This window comes from Fopius arisanus, unplaced genomic scaffold (genome assembly GCF_000806365.1).
Source record: "Fopius arisanus strain USDA-PBARC FA_bdor unplaced genomic scaffold, ASM80636v1 scaffold00026, whole genome shotgun sequence".
NCBI lineage: Eukaryota > Metazoa > Arthropoda > Insecta > Hymenoptera > Braconidae > Fopius > Fopius arisanus.
This window is the reverse complement of record NW_011887765.1, coordinates 624,344-644,001: the sequence shown is the minus strand read 5'-3', so window position 1 is coordinate 644,001 and position 19,658 is coordinate 624,344. Positions and strand designations below refer to the sequence as shown.

The following is a 19,658-nucleotide window of genomic DNA, read 5'->3' as shown; positions in this document are numbered from 1 at the left end:
CGCCTCCCCCGCCTCCCACGCCTCCCACGCCTCCCGCGAATCAGCATCATAAAACTGAGACTTCTCTTCTCTTCAAGTTCCTCTGGCAGAAAAATATACACCCCTAGGAATTAATGACATGTCACATCTCATTTCCCTTTACTTTACCCCAATATTTATTTAATAAAACCGTTATTTATTATTAAATTCGCCCAATTCTTCACAATATTCTTGACGGAAGAGAACATCTCTGGGAGGCATTCCTCGAGGGCAGTGACTTCCAGGTAGTCCAAGTTAAGGTCTCAATGGTACAGTCACTTTTAACAATTTGATTCGACGATTGATGGGGTCGCTGAAGTGTCCCTCGTCATTTTCCAAATTCGAAATCTCGGGGTAAATAATTCTGAGTAATTTCAGTCTAGATGCCAGGAAGATATTTGTAACTTTGTCCTCGGTAGTGTCTTGGAAATTTTCCCAGAGTTTTCGATTGTGTGTAAGATAGTCGACGGTGAATCCTTGTCCCCTTTAAAATAAGATTTCGATTCTGTGTAGAAAATGTGAGGTATGAGAAAGGGCAAAACCATTGATCCTTCATCCTCAATGGAATTCCCAGTGTGTTAGGTTAGTTCTGTTTTCCCGAAAACTCGGTCCTAAATTTAAAATGCACCTCGGGATGATTTGACTTTCAAAAAAAAAACCAACATCAATTATTCAACGGTTCGTTGCACCTTTCATTTATACTAGATTGAACGGATGGGACAGTGAAGTGCGTCCATATGTCATGTTATTCTCTGATTTTTTTCATCAACTTATCTTGATTCAGTTCTAAACCATCTGAAACGGGATAATCGTCGTTTCAAATTTGAGACCCTCTGCTTTTAAGGAATCAATGACGCGGCCATCGACCTGACCTAAAATCTTAATAATGACAGCTCATAAGCTTTATTCCAATCTTTTCATTTGAATAACAAAACTCGACGAATCTCTCTCAATTTATTCGCTTCAAATTTTTCTTTTTTTTTCGGTACCATAACTTTATACCGACGCACATTTACATCGTATTGGCTTTTAAAAAATCATATTACACGCTATTTTTATGGTTTTTCACGACATATAATTTATGATAATATATTATAAATTATATTAAATAATTTACGGTTCATCTTATACTTCATATCCATAACAATTCCTATTCCTATTCCTAACAATTATTTCGGAGAATTTCATAAATAATTATCAATAATAATTATGAAAATCATGATTGAAAGTTTGGAAATTGAATGAGTTTAGAATTCAATTCTTTTTATAATAGGAGAGTAGGAACAAAAAGAAAATGGCTTCTTCATCGAGCCTCTAAGTCGTCAGACTTTCCACCTGTGTACATCTCCCTCATGGGGTCTTATCTCCAACTCGCATGTATTTGGCTTTTGGACATCGGCCCCTATTTACGTATGCGTCGTCACACTCCATAACCCACCCCGACCACCCTTTTGCCACCCTTCCACCCCCATCCCCATTCTCGGCATATTTCACTTTTCTCTGAGTTATTAGTTTTTCTCCACTCTCTCCTGCATCACGTTGACACATTTATTCCGCAGACAAATATTTTTACCCCCCCGTCACGGGAAAACAAAATGGATCACGCGAAACGAAAAAAGAGCAAGTAAAATTAATTAAAAACCTTAAAATATTTAGCATAAAAGAAAGAGTGGTTAAAGAGAGTAACAAAATAGTGACACATTGAGTTCTTATATTTTTTATCCAGTCCTTTTACATCTTCTCCATTTTCCATTTTTCTCTTGGGCCCTCTCTCTGAGCCGTCCGTTCCTCTTTTTCCCATGGTTGCACTAGAGAGCGGACAGGCAACTCTTTTCAGGAAAGCAACAAAGAAAGGCGTTTCGCATACTATCCGGGGAAAAAAAAGGTAAAGCTCTCTCGCTATTTCTCTCTCCCTCGTCTACCTCCCTGTAGGTTTTCACAGTTTTACTCACCAAAGTGAAGTGAACGTTCGTGGGGTAAAAGGCGAGTACAGTGAGGACGCTTGAGAGGGCAGAGAGGAAGATGGTGGAATAAAAAGAGGTACGGGGGATTTAGGTAGCCGGTTCGTTCGCGCGAAAACCACAAGCATCCGATACTCGATCAGCTGCTGTAGAGAAGAGAATGGAAGTCGACTGAGTGTCGATGGAAAAAAGTCCTCTCAGAGAAAGATGGATGTGCTTTGAGAGAAACACTGATAGATAGCTCACTATTTTTCACTCTGCATTCATTATCACCAAAAATATTATCCATTTCACTCTCACATTCCTCGAATACTGTAGAGTTTAATTTTTTTTTATTGATGAATAATAATTATTTAATAATTTGTTTTTTTTTTTTTTAACTCTGGCACTTACTCATAATGCCGAAATACTTCGCTCGATTGACTCGAAGATGTAATGAAAATTGCCACCGTCGATTGGTCGATGTTTACGCGACTCATCGATTCCACCCTCAACCCATCCCCACACCATCCATCTGCTGTTGGTTCCCAAAATTCACTCGTCAGTCATTTGGAAATTTTGACTTTAATCGTAGCAATCTAAAGTTTCACCTCCCCTCGACGTCATGAATATAGATGACGAATACAGTGGTAGCTTCCGGTTATAACGTTTCACAGCTCTTCTGTACGTTGGAGTTTAGGTCTTCCTCGTTTTGGCTTTCTTCTTCTTCTTCCCTGGGTACTATGACGTCGTAACGTCTTTTTAATTGGGTTATCGTGAAAAGTCTGTCCTCTCATTTCATCTCCTCCCGGTGTACCCTTTAATGGGAAAAAGCTTTTTCGTACTTCAACGCCAATGTATTTTACCAGATATTCAATGAGACGTAGATGTTAAGCCGTTGAATTTTCTCGAAATATTTATCAAAGAATTGTTCTGAAATAATGAAATTGAAATTAATGTGAGAGCACTAAATAATTAAATATAATAATATAATGGAGTAACAACATTGAAGGGCCTGTCATATTTAATTATAAATTAATGCCTCCATGATTTTTGAGCTGTCAAAAAATGGCGTGTCAGTATGTGGGGTATTGGCAACATATTTTCCTTTTCTCCGGGCAAGTTTCCTTCTGGAGCTCGCGAAAAAAAAATGAGATAAGTCTTCTCGAATCTGCAGTACATCGATGTGAATATAAGTATTACCCGATGCGCCTGTGTTGGTTTCTATCGGAAAACACTGAGTGAGATATATGGTCAGATTATGCATGATGGCGTTTTCAGAGTCGAACAGCCTTATTCTACGCTCTGTCAATTATGCTAATTTCGATTGCCATGAGATTAATAGAGGACGGCGGTTCGAATGGAAAACTCAAATTTTCCGAACGACATTGCTGGAGATATAACCAAAGGCTATTATCCACTTTTCCAGATTCATGCTCACTCACTCTGAATGTATTTATAGGTTTTTTCAAATTAAAATGTGTAATTACTCGTCTAGAAAAAAAAGACGATAAATACATCAGTTTCCACATGAAGGATCCCAATTAGTTTTATTCATAAACAATTCTAGACGCCGCGTTGTCCATTTTTTTTTCCATTTTTAATGACGATTATTTTGTATAGGAATTGCATGGCCGTCGAATGTGATTCCTTTTTTTTATTGATTTTTCAGGGAATAAGTAAATAAATAAATGTGTTTCTGATCGTAACTGCAGATCCAACGGTGAGATCCAACGATTTTTAAAGTTCTGATCAATTTTAAAGAACTATAAAAGCATTTCTATTTATTGATTCAGCCGGAAATGGCGTGAAAGAGTAGACAACAACGTCAGATTGGATAGATAAATGTCCATGTGTCGAGGATGAAATAGCGGCGGATGGTTGGAGTTGGCGAGGGGGTGAGTTTTAGGGTGGACTACATAGTCGGATAGACAGCGGCTGGGATTCGCGGTGGAATGTATCGGAAACTGGAAGACGTAGGTCGGCCTGTGGATGGTGAAGAGTGGAGGTAGGGAAGAGGGACTAGAGAGAGGCGATGGAAAGGAAAGGGAATTGGTGGAAGGAGTGCATGAGGGTGGGAGGAGGTAAAAGAGGGCAATGCAGGGAGATGGAAACGGAGGGAGAGATCCAAATGGAAGGTGCATAGAAACTGGTGAAGAAGGGAGATGGAGAACTGGCGACACAAGCACATCAATAATACATGTCGTCTGCCTCTCCCTTTCCTCTCCTCTTTCGCTTTACCGCCACCTCCATATCTCCTTCGCATCTTAAAGTTATAACTGGCTCTGACGTCGGTGACCCGGCTGATCTATCCTCCGTCTTCACCTCCTCCCTTCTTCAACTCTTATTGTGCTCTTCCTTTATTCCTCATTTTTTTATCCCCTCTTTCTTTTTCATTTTCACAATTCCAACTTTTTTTTTTTCCTCCTCTTGGACCTTTTGGGTTTCACTCATTGTCCCCGAAAATACGCGAACTTTTTCACCTGGAAAAATTCTCCAAGGATGAATGGAAAATAGTATTTGCCGAGGGATATTTTTAGGTAGAGAGAATGATGATGAGATGGAAGAGGAAATACGTGGAAAAGTTGAAATATTTTATTTTCCTCGACCTATTTATTTTCTTAGAATTTTTCAATATGTGTCGCTCGGTTTTTTTTTCTATTTTATAGTTTCCATGGTTTTTGGAAATTTTAATTGAAGAATAAGACAATAGATCAGCGGAAGTGGATGAAGTAGGAGAAATTGTCTTGAGTGAAAATGTTCAATGTTAAATTTTGAAACTTTCAACTGGTAACGTCAACTTCTTTTCCATCATTAAACTTCTACGTCACATCCTCTGACTTCCCCTTCGGCATTGGCATTCTTCGCAGAGAAAATCTAAAAATCCATACAGTCGCTCGAAGAAAATATCCGTCATTTAAAATGGATGGATTTAGGTAGAATATAGGAGTGAAAGGGGACGGAGGGGTGAGGGATGGATAAGTCAGAGAGGTGAGGGGTAGTTGGGGAGTTGTGGAGGAGGTATCAGTGGTATATGGGTTGGTAGAAGTGGAGGTGTTAGGGGGGTAGGTGAAAAGGCTTGGGGTGTGCTTCTGAAAGTCGTGGACTGTGGTTGGTGGGTGGTACTTCCACCATTGCAGGCAAAACCATCCTAGACCATCTCACTCTTTTTCTCATGCCCTGAGAATTTAAGAGAGACATTTTAAATGGATGGTTCTCTCTTCTCTCTTCTCCGTTCATATTACTTTTTCTTATTCTGGGTACTCCTGAGGGGAAAAGTGTGGTATAATATTCCGTACTTATCTTATTTCTTATCTTTCGGCTTTTTCCGGAAAAAGAATTTTCCAATGAATGGTATACGGTTTTTATTATCAAATAAATCAGAAAATGTCATCGCTTTTTATTGTCGGAGTTTGAATTTTATTCGTATATTCAAAATGGTTTCTATATTTATCTTTTACGCATTTGTCAATTGATGATTAAAAAAGGATGAGAAGTTGTAGCGATTTTAATGTTGAATTCATTCGGTTGACATTTTTAATTTGATGAAAGGCAATTGCGTGATCTTTTTTTAGTTGCATTTCTGTCAGTCGATTTTTCCATCGCCAACAGCAAAATCGGTGCTGCTACCGAGTGGAATGTACAAGGTGGTCGCAAGCTCGTAATTCGAGCTTTATTTCCGATATAACACGGGATTAATGGGGATATCGTAGCTAGTCCTCGAGGAGGCAACTGTATTTTCCGACATCCCCTTTTTTATCTCGTAACCTCGCGTCTTCCTCCCATATCCCACATGATGCCAGTAGTAAAGCCTCACTCTGTTCAGACACATAACGAGTGTTGCGCTGAATCCATCAGATTCCGCCAATTGAAAAATCCCACCAGCAACAATCAACAGTAATATTATTTTCTCATTTTTTGAGTATCAAATATTTTTTCTTCACACCCGTCTCCATTGACTTATTCATTTTCTCTCAGTACCATATACAGTCCATAAAATTCACTATATCCCTATTTTTTTAAATTTTTTATAATAATATCATCCAATTCCGTGCAACTTCGGTTTATTAAATATTTTTAAATATACAGATATTTTTTTAATTGAAAAAATATCAAACCAGCATGTGTTTTAAAATATTTTTACATTTATAATAATTATTGAATATCCTATGACGTGCGACTATTTTTCTGATAGAAACAGAAACGAGTGAAAACCATTCGTAAATTTTCCATTGGTAAAAAGGGTAGAGCCAATCATTCACCACCGAGAGAAGCCAATGGGAGAGTTTCCCGGATTGAAATGTCCCTCACCCCTCAGGTGTGCAATCCCCAGTATTCTCTCATTCGTCGGTGTAATTTCAATTCACAGGAGTTTCACGTATTTGCGAATTTCATTGGTCTGTGACTGTCGCATTGGCCAATGGCAAATGCCGTCTGTCTTCCCCTTGTGCCCTCTCCTCACAAACGTAAAGAGGATGAGAAGGGGTTTGAGGGAGAATGAGGGGGAATGGCGAGGTAACGCCCCAGAGAGGCTTTGGATCGTATAACCTCCCCTTCCACCCCCTCAGTGATGGTGGGAGAGGGCGAGAGTCAGTCTTCGATCCGAGAAAGAGATGCCCTGAGAGGAGGGAAACACTCGAGTATTCCGGCATCAATGCCACAAGGAGGTAGACACACTCGGCAGAAGCACTTAAACCCTCCCTATTCCTCATCCCTCCATCCCTCCACCCCAACATCCTCCCACCCCCTCCAAATCAACTTCTGTCTTTATTCCACGGATACGTTTCCACTCGTCCGAATGCACCCATTCTCCGTACACCAACCCTCAATTCCCCTCCAGCCCTCAGCTTCTGCGGGGAATATCATGATTTTTTTTTTTTTTTCCTTTTTTCTTTTATCATCGCTTTTTCCCGCTGCAATATCCCCACCCTCTCGTCTATGGCAGATGCTAACGCCTCGTGAAACATGGCAAGGAGGGAATGAGAGGGAATTGGTGCAGGATGAGAAAAGAGAGGCGATAAGAGGAAAGGGGAAACTACTCAGTAGGAAGCTCCGACCTGAGAGCATGGATTTTCCTTCGTTGATTGCATATCCGGTTTTGGCAGACAAATTTACTCGCGTAAATTACTGGAATGGGAGAGAATATTCTCAGGGATTTGAAGGAGAATTTCAGGGAGTAATGCAGGTGCAGTGGCGAGGATTAAAGGTGAGCCGCTTCTGTTTTCTCCATTTTTTGGTGGAAGTTCGAGAAATTGGGGATTTTGCATTGCCCTGCGGTGTTACGAATTTATTGTTACCTCCGGGACTAGTTGATTTGTTTATTATATGAGTTTTACATCCATATTTCAATTGAAAAGGATTTGCAAAGTTATTTACTATTTCACTTTTACCGGATGGAAAATTCAGGGGAATTTCAAAGTTTTTTGAGAACCACTGGAATAATCGACGAATCAACTGATTTGAAAATGAAAATGTTTATTTCATGGCATAGGAGATTTAAAAAAATTATTGATAAGTTCTTCGACCGTCGAATAATTAAAAAATTAATTGAATTAAATAGAGAATCACAGAAATCCTTATCCTAATAATTCCTATTTTTTCGATTTAAATCATGAAAAAACGAAGAGATAAAAGTGCACTTATACTCTCAACGGTAATGCTCTCATTACCGGGTTACGATCCCCCCCACCCCAATTATAATTAGCCCCTTAATACCTAGAACGAACTGTCGATATAAAAGTTTTCCTCTCCACCGGTCCGTGTCTTTCGCATTTGGAGTGACTCTCGGCTTTATCGCACCATTCCGCCATTTTTCCAGCTTTTCTTCCCAAACTGCAATTGAAAAAAAAAACGAAAATTATATATTTTTGTTGATCCAGAATGACGTATTAACTGGCTCGGATGTCGGGCATGAGACGAGTCAATATTGGGGGATTTCGGCGCTTCAATCTCCACGGGGGTGATATAAAGTGACGGGGAAATTTGATGAAGCAATTAGCTCGTTTTTAACGATACTTTGTCCGTGAATGTATGTATAAGCGCCGATCTGCGGATTTATATGTGTGAGGTCAAATATCAACCGCAAACTGCGCTTAATCCCCCTTTCTCCAACAGTGAATTTTTTACCGATTTATTTTTTTTTTATTTCCGCCACTTGTTAGTGATACAGTAGATCATCCGATATACTCTCGAAACCGATGGAATTGAATGGAATAAATATCGCCGCAGTGTAATTCTAGAGTAAAAATTCAGAGACAATTATTTCGAATTTTCCCAACGATTACGTACGTTTGAATAAAGAAAAGTTCAAAAAAGTCAATTTTTAATTTCGAATTGTCGAGTAATTTTTTGACATACTCATGGAATTGAAAAATGATGAAAGTACTTGAATCGGGAAGGACTTGAAAAAATTCGCAGAGCGTATCCCTTATGGTAATAATCCATGAAAAAATAGTGTTTACCAAAAATTGTTGAAAAATTGACAATTTTCCACCCTCGACCGCCGATACATCCCCTCACACATAGTGGTGAGTATATAAAATGCCCAGCACCCATTCACCCAGCGGTTTGCGAGTAAAACCCTTTAGTCTAGACCACAACTTGGAGTAGCAAGGCGAAAAGGTAACACCCACCCCCATTCACCCGAAAAAAGAAAGGGGATGGAAAACCCAGGGGACTGAAAATTTTCAGCTATCACTTTTGGCACCGGCGAATAAATTTGCCTTTCGTCCAGTGGCCAGGGCGTTAAGACCGAAAATAAAAGCCCTCCCTCCAGTCCATCACTCTGAACCCTCTTCTCCCCATTCGCTCTTTGCACGGGAGAGTATCGTTGTGCAAAAAAAAAAAAAAGAAGAGCGGCCGAGGGGGGATGAAAGGGGTGAAGAGAAAAAAGCTTCAGAAGAGAAAACGTTCCGCAAAAAAATTGGGGAAAAAAATGGAGAAAAGACTAAAGTGGCTCGAGGCTTCTGAGCCTCTCCTCCACCTTCACTCCCCCTATCCCTCCCGCCTCCCCTCTCGTCCCGTTCTCTCTCTCTCCTCTGCAGCAATGACAGATACAAATAAACGATCGGAGGGCGACTTTGGCTGTACCGAGAGCATGCGCAGAAGCAATCCAAGCCCTCAGAATATTCCCACCATTTCTGAAAAGCCCTCTCTACCACCCCCTAACCACCCATCCCTCCCCTTTCCACCCATCCGATTTCCACCACTTGGTTGAAAACTCCTTCAACTATTTCTCGAACGTTGGTATCACAGTGGTAGGAAGCGGGTGGAGCTTTGGGTTGGTATCCACATCCAAAAACATACAGACGTACAAACGTAGAAACCAATGGGCCGCTTTTACCACCTCCTGCGAGCACCGAGTAGAAGTGGAAATTCAAGTGAGATAGAATGTGGAAATTCTCAGCACCGCGACGACGTCTGCGTACAAACTACAAACAGCTCGACCTTCCTCTTGGAGAAACGCCCTGTTGCCCCCCGTCAACCTATTCCTCTTTTTCAAAATTTCCCGCCCTACTGCCTCACCACCCTCCCCCCTTGCGCTCACTGGGGGGTTGTTTCCGCTCCTGAGAAAATGCGGCGGCGGGCGGAAATCCCTCTTCCCCGAACCACGTTGAAAATAGTAGAAATTGCATGGAATGCAAAATGGCCGGTGATTTTGAGGGGGTGAAATCTTGAGGTTTTTCCAATTTTTATTTTTTTTTTCAATTTTCTTTTAATGAGTGCATGCGTTTGGTGGATTTTTCATTTTCATTTGTGTTTTTGCGGAATTTTAGTCTCGTGGATTACGTCTTGATGCGAATGTGTATCACGAGAAGGACCAGAGGGGGAAAATACAGCAGATAGAAGGTGGCTTGGAGTACCCGGGGGCTGAATCGACCGGTGCTCTTTCCCTCTTCACCCTCACAACCCCCAGCCATTCCGCCACCTCTCTGCGTCGTCTCTTCGTTTCACTCCTCTGTACCTCTCCACTTTTCCCTCCACCAACTCTCTCGTGTCTCCACTGCCCTGGCATATATCTTTTACCTCCTCTATTTCGTGTACCTCCGCACTACTTGCACCCGTGGGTAAAGGTTTTCGGAGCCCCCGCAACCGTTTCAACTACCACATCCCAGAGCATCATATTTCCCTCTTTCTCGTTTTACTTCTCCTTTGCCGGTGTACGGGCTGTTTCATTCCATCCCCGTATCCTCATCCCTCTCATCCAGTCATCCCTCCTCGGGGCTTTTTTGCCACGCCAACTGCATCTCAGTTACGTATTGCAGAATCTCATCTTACGTACCGAGAAATATTCAATAAAAATTACGAATATTTTTCGGGAATTATATTGAAGAGCTCAGGGGGTTGATTTATAATCAGGTGTAGATTAAATACAATATACTGTCATACTTGGGAGGGAAAAAATCGATCATCACGAGAGAGATGGAAACAAAAATAATGCAGGATGCAGAATGCAGAATGCAATTGATAAATTAGAGATTCGTTGAAATATATAATTTTATGCACTCAAAATTTATTGAGAGTATCCAAAAATTTCTTGAAATTCCAGTCGCAAGATTATCGGAAATTACGATTGTAAGCGCTAGTATTTGATTTCAATTAAAAAAGAAAATCAATTTTTGATTTTTCATTACACATTCGAATTTTCAATAAATCGAGGATTATCAGAATGACGTCAAAAAAATCTCAGCGCCTCAATAAAGAATTCACCAAAAATTTCATATCACTTTGTTATTGTTAAAAATAAACCGAATTGTTAACACTGTTCAACACAACAACCCCGTAATTACAATTTGTGGTTTAGATGGGTAATTGGGGTAGAATTAATGTCGGAGTGTAAATGAATCTTGGAAAAAATGGAGTGAGTTTTTACAAGAATTTTTAGAATTCGTTGATGGAAAGAGAGACGACAACTAGCTGGGGGCGTCGGTTTTAATATCTCGACGACGACAAGCGTCGGGGGTGTAAAGGCAGACGCCTTGGCCGGTTTCATTAACCCCACGCATTCATAATCTCGAGTGTGTTGGACGTGCGAATATAGATTGAGATGGGAATGAGACGGCTTTTGTGTTTGAATGGATTGTGGCCGGGGGTCAGAGGTAAAATGAGAGGAGGGAGAGGGAATGAGTTATTTTTTATGAACAAGTTCTTTGGATTTTTTTTTTTTTACTTTTCGGAGCTGAAGATATTGTATTTTCAGTCAAGTCCACTCGATGTTATCGCGATCTGATAGCGGAATCAAGGGGTAAATAGTCACTTCTGATTTTCGAGGATTCAGAGGAAAAGAGCAAACGAGAACCAACTGACGTCAGTAAATTCAAGACGAGGGGACAAAGTACTCGCACGAAAAATAATTCAATGTCACGTGTAATTGCACTGTCAAATATTTTGTCTCATTAATATATATTTTAACTCGTTCCCCCTCAATCCACTCCTCTCTCCCCAATCTCACCTCTATCCTCCGATTATTCATAATTATTTGGGAATTGTTCTTCCGTTTCGTTTTAATCCGATTTGCTTCCATTAAAAAAAATCATTTATTGCAGGAAGGAAAGATGGCATAATGTCCAGTTTTTCTCACTCGGAAAATCCGTCACGTCACGATTTCGTCGAGTTAATGTAGACTAATTAAAATTGAATTCGTGTCTTTAAAATAGTTTAACTCACGCGATAATTTCAGAATCCCTTCTCACTTCACCTCTTCTCCTTCGGGTTGTTTCGCACACGTCTCGCAAGCCGGGGGTAAACACCCGACACCCTCTGTCAACGTGGTACATTCGCTTTTATTTTCACCGGGGAAAAAAGAGTGGGAAACACCCGTGTGAAAAGCCTTCGAACTACATAGATGAAAAAAGGTTGAGGAAAAGAATGAGAGTGTGCCGCAAGGGCTCTGGATGGAGGAGTAAAAAAAAAAGATACGAAATGGAAGACCAGTGGGGAAAGTTTCATTTTGTGTCTGGAATTTATGAAGAGTGTGAGACCTAGGTGATAATTTCCTCATTATTCCTCGCCCATTTATTTTTCAATAACAAAAAAACGTAAAAATTATTCACATCCCTGTTTTCTTTACGATTAAATTCAAATTAAAAATTCACTTCAATATTTTTATTCAGAGTATTTCCGAAAAGTCTGAGGTATGTTTATGTTTCGATTGTGTGTCTTTGCAAAATTAATAAAATCCTTTTTGCAATTAGTAATAAGCGGATAGGTCTTCTGAGTGCAGTTCAATAAATAAAGGATTAGAGAAAATTGAAATATTATAATTCTATTTTTCGAATATCGCTTTTATGTTGATTATGATATTTTTAATTCACGATGATTTGTTTTTAGGTGTCTTTGTTCTGGTTGGAATTGAACTCGGAGTTATTTGAGTTGCCGTCGGAGAAGAGGGAAGTGTCAACTGTAAGGTCGAGGTCTACGACCCCCGATGCTTTCCGAGAGTTCGTGTTCGAATGTGTTGAGGCGGTTCTTACTAGATGTCTCCACTTGCTGTAACTCAACATTTTTTGTACAGAAAACACCGAGTTGGTCCTGTCCCTCAATGATTGATCCGAAATTTCAAAATCAATGAAAAAATTCACATCATTCAAATCCATCATTTATTCAAACCCTCTCTTCCTGTTCAATTTTTTTAAAAATTTCATTGAAAAAATATTATCCCTGTTGAATTAAAAAAATAATTAATAAATAATTTTTTGAACCATTAAAAAAGTTATTCATTAAATCGTAAGAAATTGGAGTTTTATCAATGTCGGATTGAAAATCGAATATGCTAGAAGCAAGAATAAAATATAATGGATTGACTTGTATTTTTTTTGTTCGAAGGAATAAAATTAAATGATAAATGACGAAAAATCGACACGCGTGTGTGAATTGTTGATTCCACTCGACAGAAAAGCCAATAATTCTGAACGGAATCGAACCCCCGAGACAGTTCTCTGAGTGGCTTATTTGCATGTTGAAAAATCCCAGGGTTCGATCCACCCCAGTCATCTCTTCTGTCACTGGAGATTCGACATAAGGTGATGCCCATCGTGTGGAATAAAAAATACCCAGGGTCACAAAATTCTGATGTATCCCCATCTCCACTGCCGATCATTTAGCACTTTGCCGTAATTTTTCTCCCCTGTATTTGCATAGTGAAGTCCCCCAGTACATTTTACGCTCCTTTTTTTTACTTCTTTCAGCGATGACATCTACACACCCTTGGATTTCTTGACGGTACACACGTCCCTCGGGGGGAGAGAACGAGAAATCGATGTCGGGGATAATCGAACCAAAACACTTGCGTAATTATTTTTTTATTTAGTTGTGGTGAAGAGGAAATTCGTCGCGAAAAAAAGGGGCATGTGGGGAGGGATTAGATTTTTTTTATTGATGATATTGATGATTTGTGATTCTCGCCAACAATTTTGTTGCATTTCGTGAATTTGAATGAAATGATTTTGCAACAACAAACGCGGATAAATTACAAAAATTGCAAAAAATATATTAAATATAAATTGCAAAAAAAAAAATTACATCGATATCTGATAGAAAGAATGTGAATTTCTGTGATGAACTGATCTACTTAATCATCACAGCCCCATGGGCAAAAAAACATTGACAATTAACGTAATCTTACCTATTCTCCTGAATCAAATCTCCTTAATGGATTCGCGGGTTCTTTTCTTTTATAATTCCTCGGTGCTCGAGGATAAAAGAACAACGGAACCAATTGTAAGATAAATGGATTCATGCTTGGCGTGTGGTGCGCCACGAGATAAGATTGGCATGGAAAAGATAGCTCGATGATCGATACACTCTGATGTGAATTAAAAAAATGAATGCTGAGAACAAAGAGGTGGAGAAAACTCAACTGACGGAAGAAATTCTCTTCAATTTTTTACGCAAACAATTGGGGAAATGAAATTGATCGAGTGTACCTTTTCCCCTTCTTAGCTCCCGCGAGAATCACAAGTGCCGCGGGAATTAATCACAATCGCCTCCCGCACGGATAATAAAAATGAATATTGATCACCCATTAAATAAAAAACTCATCCTCAACTTGCAAGAGAATCATATCTCCCCACCACGAATGACTAACCGCAAATGAATGAATGAACCTTCGCTTCTCATTGGCCATCAGCCCTCGATCCTTGCCCACTGAAAATTTTCAACGCGAAATGAATAAAAATTATAATTACATTTCTCATCTGTCGTTTAGGTGAGTAAGGAGAGGAGGTTAATCAATCACGAGGGGAAAAAAAAAAGTCAAGCGTCTTTTCTCCCCTTATTCTTTTCCATTATTTCCCGAGAAAAGAAAAATTCCATCTCTCTCCAACATTATTCGGTATTACAATAATAATTGACTCGGCGGTCGCATGGATATTAATTTTATCATCAGAAATGTCAAGTGTAATTTTCTATTAATGTAAAAAAAACCTTGAGACACAAAAAAAAACTCCAATTATTCACTCGAAATCTCATTAACTACACAACTAAAACCTTATACTTTTATTTTATAATTGCTAATTCATAATTGTCATAATTCATGTCATAATCACCCCTCCTTAAATAATGGCTTCAAAACCAATCACCAGAGTAACACACGTCATCCCAACTATCGCCAGAGGGATGAAACAATTTTCAATGAAAAATGTTAATACAAAAATTTCTCCTCGATAAAAAAAAAAAAACGAGAGAAGGGAAAATAAATTCCCAGGAAAGCGATTATCCATAAAGAATTTTCGATTCGATTTGTAATAACCGAAGAAGGTTAACCATTCACCCTCACCCCTCATCCCTCACCCCTCATCCCTCACCCCGTAGCCAACTAACTGGGGTAAAGCACATGGAGAAATAGTATTGAGTACTGAGAGGCGTGTAAAAGCCCATGCATACAAAATAGTATGCTAACAAGATACATTTGTCTATGGGCAAATGGTTGGCTTTTATACAGTTGCCTTACGGCTATCATATTCCAATCGCACATTGAGGGGGATAGGGGGGAGGGTAGGGGGAAGGGTAGGGGGGAGGCAGGAAGCCATCCACCAAAGGAGTTACTCACATCTCCAACTGCAGTCTAAAAAAAATGATGGAGGGAAAATCGTTTACTCCCCCACCTTTATCCCCAAAAGCAGATTTATAGATCGATTATAGACTCCTGGACTCATGATTGGGAGCATTTGCATGATGTTGAGAGGTTACCATCAACTCTTCGACCAGCATCATGAATCATCGGTGCCAACTGCTCCTCTCATGGTTCACCACGATAAACGCTTTTCCTCCTCGTCTTCTATCCTCACTCCTCGGGATTTCTCTCTCTCTCTCTTACTTTATTCCGACATTTTCCAGTTGCTTTCATCTCCATTTCACACGAACCACGGATCATTTTCTTATACATCATTGGGGAATTTTTTTTTCACCGGTTTTATTCCCTCGGGATTGTTATTTGTTGTTGATACACCGGGGGAGGGGGTTATTAACGCTCGTTACACGGGAGTTTTTGCTGGGATTGAGTATCTTGTGTTGATCGACTGGGGATATCGTATCGAACTCGGGTTTTTTGCCTATTTTTTAATGCAGATCGATTTTTGTGGAGTTTTTAATTTTTATAATTTCATTGGAATGAATTTGAAATTAATAAAGGGTTTGTTTAATTATAATAAATCATTCATTTCGAATGATTATTTGGTGGATTCAATAGAAATTTTATTTCGGGTAATTAGTACTTGTTAGATTTAAAATAATTAAATCGGTTTTCATTGGTTAATACGCAAATTATCGGAGGAATTTTCCACAAAAATTTTCCACTAAAAATTTTCCACTAAAAATTTCCCACAAAAAATATTGATTCTCTTTGGAGAATTAAAAGTAAGAGTCTTCTATTTTTTTAATAGAATTGTGTGCATTTAACAATAAACAAAAGAAAAGTTGTCCGGGTTATTCTTGTCCGCTGAGGGAGGCAATTCAGCCGTCACTCGTCTCCCCGTTTTTCACCTTTTCTCGTTTCCTTTACCTCTAGCCCTTCCCAGTCCTTTACTCAGGACCTGGCCAACAAAGAGAGCCAACCAGGTATCGACTAGAGTCTTAATTTAAAGTTAAAATTAATTTCTCCGAGGCGCACACCAACGCCCGTTTGTTATATCTACAAGTCGAGGTTTTGCGTTTGCACATCGTCTTTCTCCCCATCTCACACCCTCTTATTTCTCATCTATATATTTTCCCCGCCATTTTTTTTACTTTTTAGTGTATATCGGAGTCTCTGGATTTTTCGATAGAACCATAAATCCGTGAATATTGCGAGGTTGAAAAACTCTTGGACCGACTCTGATTAAGATTCAGAATAAAACCAAATAAACTCGTTATAACAAAAAAAAAGAGGACAGCATTGACAATTATCTTATTAATAAATAATATCAATGAGATAAAATTACAAATATATGGAATACATAAAGTATTCGGGAGATAAAAAAATAGTGAAGACAGTATATACCAATTCAAAGAAAAATTAAAAAGAATTCTATTCTATTCTCGAATGTAAATTTTTCCAAAAAGGTCGAACAAAAAATCTGAGTGTACGAATGAAATATTTATTTCCTCCCTTCCTTTTGTACCCCGGGGAATGTAAATTTCGACTAAAAAAACGACTGCACATATCCCAGTATCTTTTACAAACCCCGAGGATCTCTCGAATCAAGTGGACACGAGATAGCCATCGACATCTAGATGTCTAATTGTCCCCCGGTGGTCATTCACATGTATTTACCTAGATGATAATCATCAGATAGTATTCACGTGGTCAGCCACCAGGTCCACTCTTCAATTCTACCCCGGTCTCAACCCTCCAGACTCCTTCGGCATTCTCTCAAGATTCCCCGGTTCAAGTGCACTCCAATGAAGATGGATTTCTCAATTTTATGAGTCAACTTTCATGCTTCAACCATTCATCCGTTCTCCACTCAACAACAGGAACGCAGAGCGCATACAACAGAAAAAAAATTATCGAATTCAAAAAATCCCAGTATAATCCCATTACAAAAATAACAAACATCGAGACTATCGATATCTCGAAAGTCCCTCACGCATATTCCCCATTGGTCCAGTCGTCTGAGGCGGTTAATTTAAATTCAATCCTCATTTAATTTCGAAATTTTCACTCACGATTTTTATAATTGCAGCGGTGAAAAATTTATTTATCAAATGATAAATCCTCGTCTCGTTACCCACAAGAAGTCCAGCCTAATATTTTCCTTGAAGTCAGTGATTCCGAGTAAATACTTTGAATGGTGCTGAAGTATTTTTCCTTCAGCCCTGAAGCAGCACAAGTTTTGGCAACCTCAAATACCAAACAGGATGTGACAGCCTGGCTGTGTATCGGACTTGGTCTCTGTGCTAATTAATTAATCATGCTTTCGAGTTAGGCTGCTTATCCGTGGAAAATCCGTTGAGGGGGTGGAGAGGGTTTTGGGTAAAGTTCACCGCCAAGTCGCGTATCTTCGGTGTATTGTCGGGTTGGTTCGACCGAGGTGTCGGATGTCTCATACAGGCGGTGTGGTCCACACTCCTCTTTTCCCTCCACCTTCCACTCACTTGCCTCCTCCCTATTCGCCATCCTCTGCTCGACTTGCGCTCATTATCTTGATTAATTGACCGATGGCCTCCCCCCTCTGTCTTTTCCATCTTCAATGGTCTATCATCCACGTTTCAGTTAGTACTTGAGTATGAGTATCTTTGATGTGGGGTGTCGGGGCTGAGAAACTCATTAGACAATCCGCCAACTCGTGAAATAAAGGGGTTGATCAATTATTCATTTGTTTCTAGTCATTAAAAAACATTGATGGACGGGATCCTTTCCCCATTGAAAATTTATGTCCAAAAAAATTATTTCCCCATGAAAAAAATACCCGCAAGGAAATTATTACCATTGCTTTATTATTATTTTTTTTATTATTGATTATCGCTTATATATTTATTTATCTTCATTTTATTTTGCATTTTTTGTTGTCAAACTCGGAGGCTTTCTCTATAATAATAATAATAATTTTATGGATTACATTATACAACACATTATTAATTATGTAAAATAAATATTTCCAATATACATGACAATTTCTTCATGTTTCGTTTTCTCTAGTGGATTTTTCCGAGAGCCATTTTATTCAGAAATTTTTGAAAGTGAAAAAGATTTTCAGAATTTATTCAACTGATTGACTCACTGAAAAGTTAATCACGAGATAAAACTGTAAACCAGAAGAAACAATGTCCTGGAGGATTGAAGTCTGGAGCTTAACCGAGGACTTAAACCGGTAAAGTTTTGGGGATAAAGCGAAGAGGCCCCACTCTCCGGATGGTCCTGAGCGTCGAGCACATCCCCTGGAGTAACTAGAAGTGAGACAGGTGGCAGGAGGGTGTGGGGTGGATGTTTGATGCCTGCGATAACTGGATATCCGATTCTGGGGGCCTTCCACCTAGGCGAAGAGATTGGTTGTCCGTTCCGGGATCCTTGGCAAACTTGCATCTAATACGGTAACCCAACCGTCCACCCTCTACACCCCCTTTCCCATCCCCTCCACCGATTTCACCCGTAATTCTCGGTTGCCCACCCCTAGATGATGGCAACACTGCTTTCCTCCATTCTCTCTCACTTGGCCTTTCTCTCGTCTTTTTGGGTGTACAACTTACGTAAGATAGTCCAAACATCGGGAACAAACACCCAGGGGTTGGAGCCGACGTCTCAAGCTGCGGGTGGAGATCCTGGAAGGATCCAGCTATGACCGGAAGGCTGGGTTACGTCGGGTTACGTCGTCTTGGCACGTCACGCATTAACATAATGCTAATTATCTCTCTAGCTCATTAGCGCTGGCAAACTGTCCGTTGGAAACTCGGCCTCGACGAGATAAGGTAACGGTGGGGGTTGGATACCTTGGAGCTACGGGTCCAGCATTTCGTTTCGCCATTGCCGGCGCTACGGGATTTTTATTGGGTGCTATTTTTGAATTAATTGAAGTTCTGAGGGAAAATTTTAAAGTGACAGGAACAGAGTGAATGGAAATTTCTGGAGAATTTCTGATTACATTCTGGAGAATTTTTCATTGAATTTAATTATTTTAAGTTCATTTTTGGAGCGATCCTGAGATGCGAAAAAAATTAAAAAATTCACTGCGCATATGCAGTAGAATTATAAAAATTCCAAAAAGAATTTTTAAATGATGCGCACAGAGGAAAAAATATTCATCCACCACGCGTGTCGAATCGCGCATGCATATATAAAGCAAGATTATTTCCCACCCTTCCACCTCATCATCACCCTTGAACCTGTGAATCTACATATACATACGGGAAAAAATAAAAGAGGAGATGTGTGGGGTAACACAAGTGGGTGGTAAATCCGGTGCGATCGAGTGCCAACAAATTGGCCGGATATACTTGAAATACCGTGGACGGAAGTGTTCATATGCCATGCGTATCACTTCAATCTTTGTTTTTAAATTAACAACATTCAATAGATTAAATAGAATTTTGAAAATCGGAGAATTTCACCTGAATTTGAAAAAATTATTCTGTTATTCAATGTTCATAAAATAAAAACTAATCATTATGATTTTTTAATCCAAAATTGGACCCTTTGAAGCGCATTAAGAATTACTCAATTAATAATTACGAAATACGTAAATAAATGAAAGAAAGTGCAAATAAAAATGAGCAAATTAGCTAAAA

At 39.4% G+C, this 19,658-nt stretch overlaps 1 protein-coding gene across 1 annotated transcript in view; it reads left to right on the top strand.

Annotated features, from left to right (window-relative positions):
- LOC105264929 (uncharacterized) overlaps positions 1-12,614 on the top strand; it is a 19,159-nt gene extending 6,545 nt beyond the window's left edge. Inside the window, exon 2 of the mRNA XM_011302147.1 lies at positions 12,288-12,614. The gene's annotated coding sequence lies outside the window, so the exon portion shown is untranslated. The remainder of the gene's footprint in view (positions 1-12,287) is intronic.
- The last annotated feature ends 7,044 nt before the right edge of the window (positions 12,615-19,658 follow it).